The sequence below is a fragment of the Onychostruthus taczanowskii genome, unplaced genomic scaffold, assembly GCF_017590055.1.
Source record: "Onychostruthus taczanowskii isolate IOZ18803 unplaced genomic scaffold, ASM1759005v1 scaffold12, whole genome shotgun sequence".
In the NCBI taxonomy this organism is placed as follows: domain Eukaryota; kingdom Metazoa; phylum Chordata; class Aves; order Passeriformes; family Passeridae; genus Onychostruthus; species Onychostruthus taczanowskii.
The window spans coordinates 10,886,217-10,890,171 of NW_024498351.1; positions in this window are offsets into that span (position 1 = coordinate 10,886,217).

Sequence of the window (3,955 nt, forward strand, 5' to 3'; positions counted from 1 at the left end):
CTATAATCAAAGCAAACTCCCATTGCATTACCTTTATGCACTCTTTTATACAGTAATATTACAGATGGTTAATCATCATTTCACTAGTTTCATCCTCTGCTTAGAGCACTTCAACCTCTGATGTTTGTAACAGTGAATGTGAAGGTGGGTACCTTGTCTTTCATGTGAGGGCAGTTTCTCTTCCACAATAAATGCACTGAATAGTGGATTTCCTGTATGAGGAGAATTGATTAGCCATGACCTGAGGTCCCTTTTGAGTAATTCTATACATAAAGTCATAATCTCAGAGAATTTACCTTGGAGGACTTCAGCTTCTCAGTTTGAAATGCAGGGCTGAACAGCCTCTCATGTTCATCTTGCTTTGCAGTTCTTATCCCTTCTAGGATGTTTTACACTCTTCTATTCTGTCCTAGGTCATATCAGAGATCTTAGTGGAAGTTTTATCTTTAGAGAACATGGAAGAGTGGAAATGAAAATATGTCCTCAATATACTAAATTATGCTGCCAACATGTGAATGGTTTCAGGATGCTGCTCTTTCATTATTTATCATTTATGGCTAGAGATTTCAAACATCAAATATCTGGAGGTTTTAACATATTCCCACTGAAGAATTTGTCTATTCTGCAGCTCTGCTGGAACTTCTTCTAGGACAAGAATAATTATTGCTGCATTCTTGTATATTTGCAGCTTTCAACTTGCACAACACTGGTTTCTTTTTCCTTCCTTCCTTTAAACTAGCTTAGTGCTTTAAAAACTCAGCACTGCCTAATAGGGCTTGGTGGCCTAAGATTATGTGAAAAAAATATTTGCTGAAAAATATGCCTTTAATTCTTTACAAAGCAGACATGAATTTGCCAGTTATGGCCTATGATCCTTACTACAAAATCGTTCTCAGGATTCAGGAAATTAAATTGAATTTCATCTCTTGAGAGCCAATGTCTGCATTCACTTCAACCTCCAGAGGCAGACATAAGTGGCAAGCTGTGGAATTCCAGATGCAACATCTAAATCTTTCCTGCCAGTAAGTCCTACTTTTTCTACACAATTATTATATGATCTCATAGCAATCATTTCTATACTTAGGATGGTTTTAGCTATTATGCTTTTTGCACTGAGTGGAAGAACATCAGGGCTGAATGTCTTCAGACAAAAAGGCAGCTGAATCAAAATTTCCAATATGCTTGGTAAATTTCCTAACTCTGGATGATGAACTACAAAAATAAGTGGAATTGCCCTTTGGTTTTCTGATCACTTTAATCTTTGGATGGATTAATCTCTTGAATATAAAACCAAAATTTTAAGATTCAGTTGAACTGAATAACTTCTTGGTTAGTTACAACAATAAAAAGTGTAAATGCTTGCATAGCCTTTTTGGTGATCTTTTGTGACATCCTTATAGCCTGACAGGGGTGAAAAGGTACCAGTGATGTACATCCTTTATCACCAAGACAATAGAACAAGTCTTGCATATGACAATCTTCTAAGCAAGATTAGTTTACTTAGGTATTTCAAATTGCCTGGAAGAGAGAGTAAAGTTTCAATGGCATTCTCTTAAATGTAGGAACACACATTTTGCAGAGTTCTGTGAGGAACTAAAATTCTTGCTAACAATCCGGATTGCAGAATTGAACAAATTTATTACATTTGTATATGACAGTGGAAGATAGGCTTAAATTCAAAGTGTTTTTGACAAACTGGATAAATATTTGGGAAAAAAGTTATATTCAATAGAGACAGTAAAAAATGGAGAAATATTCAACCATGGAAATATGAACAATGGATTAGGTGATCTTGAGGGAAACAAAACTGACCAGAGTTTAAGTTTTATCACTAAGTGATACTGCTGTTACAACCAAAGCTTGCATTCCATATGGAAGCATGGAAAAGGAGTACACACTGTGACATGTGCATGATTATCCTTCTTTTCCTATAAACTGTTACAAAATCCCTGCATGATTATCCTTTTCTTATAAACAATTACAAGATCCCAAGTAGCTTATTAGCTCCAGCTTTGGACTGCAAATAAGATACAAATCAGTTGAGGACAGTCCTGATGAAAGCAGGAGGATACATCAGCTCTTGAGTTGTCCTGGAGTGCCTAAAGAACAGCTTCTGGAAGTGGGCTTTACCTGTGTAAAGACTGAGGGGAATACGCTGCTTGCTCTCCCTTTGGTGGCTATGCAATACCTGGAAATCACAGCAAGGGAGGTTCAGGTTGTGCATTAAGCAAATCAAAACAGGTTCAGGTTGTGCATTTGGTAAATCAAAACAGGTTGTCTGAGGAGGCTGGAGTGGTGCTACTGCTGGAGGACTTCATTCTGGGTTAGACAAACACTTGTCAAGAATGACACATACATGTAGTTGGTTGTGCCTTGGGGCAGAGGCACAGAGGAGCTGACCTTGCAAGGTACCTTCCAATCCTACTTTTTTAACATAAAGAGCATTATGCTGTTTCCTCCATCCCACCTTCATCATTCAGAGTTTTCCTGTTCTGCCTTCAAGCTTTCCCTTATCTCCAGCTACTCTCCTAAAAACAACCTTTTTACTGCCTCTTTTACTATTTTATGCATATGTAGGAAATGCTTCCTGAACAAGATGGACAAGACTTATCCATGGAAAAGGACAGGACTACTTCTCACCGTTCATAGCTATGTACTGCAGCTACAGAAAGAAAATTCTTACTGCAGGATTAAGACCTAGACATTCAGAAATATTTTAGCCACCAATAGGAACAGGGACGGTAGCTCAAGTGACAGCTTTCTATATGCAGGGCATATAGAAAGGAAGGGAGTTAGAGGTAGCTTTATTTTTCAATATTCATTCTGGACATGTCAAGGTTATGACTCTGATACACATTTTCCCACTGTTTGATGTGACAAAGCTGAAAGGGCAGTAGGTCCTAGTAAGCTTAACCCGAGTGTCCTCCTGTTTGGCTGAGAGGAGTTAGTTTGGGAAGACAAGGTAATTACACTGCGTAGTCAGAACGAGCACCTGAACTCAGACCAGAAGCCCAAACGGGTCCGACTGCAACACGCTGCGTACAAATAGACATCGCTTTGAACATCTCCTTCCCTCGGTGCTGCTCCCGAAGTGGGGGACGACCTCAGCCCCGCGCGGTTCGGGGAAGGCTGGAGCTGCTCAGCTTGCGGCCGGGCGGGCTCCGGAAAGGCGGCGCTGCGGGGGGAGTCCGGGGAGAGCCCGGCAGGTGAGCGCCCCAGCACCCCGGCAGGGAGCCGCCCGCGGGCTCTCCGCGCTGTTCCCCCCGCATTTCACGTAGCGCCGAGGAGGACGGACCGGAACGGGAATTGCAAGCCCCGTCCCCGATGCGCGGCGGCGGCAGAACGAGCAGCAGCAGCATCGCCCGGCTCCGGCCCGCGGGCCCCGCACCGGGCTGTCGCTCCCCGCCTCGCCCGCCGGGGAGAACGGCGCGGAGCCGGCGGCAGGCGCGCATGGGGCGGCCGGGATGAGGGGGCGCGGTGGGGTTTTTTTTTTTTTTTCCTCCCTTGAACTCTTGCTTAGCAAATTGCGCGTGATGAGCTCATGATGCCGCGCCCCCCCCGCCCAGGCTGGGGCAGGCAGGGGGGCGTGAGGCGGGCGGGCGCGGCCAGCGGCGGGGGCTCTGCGCGGCCGGGAGGAGGGGGAGCCCTCGGTCCCACGCTGTTTACAGGACTCGGGTTGTGAGGCTTTTCCCTCCTTTTTTTTTTTTTTTTATTTTTTAAAACATACATATATATGTGTATTTATTTATTTATTGCCCCTGTCCCGCTGCGTGGCGGGTTGTTTGCCGCTCTGTTCGCAGGTGGATCCATGAGCTCCCCCAAGAGCGGCACCGCCGCCGCGCAGCGCCGCGCCGGGGCGGGGGGAGCGGCCGCCAGGTTCGGCCCCGCCGCCGCTGCGGGGGGCGGCCCCGCCCGGGCTCCGGGTGGGCAGGCGTGAGGCGGGCGGAGGTTCTCC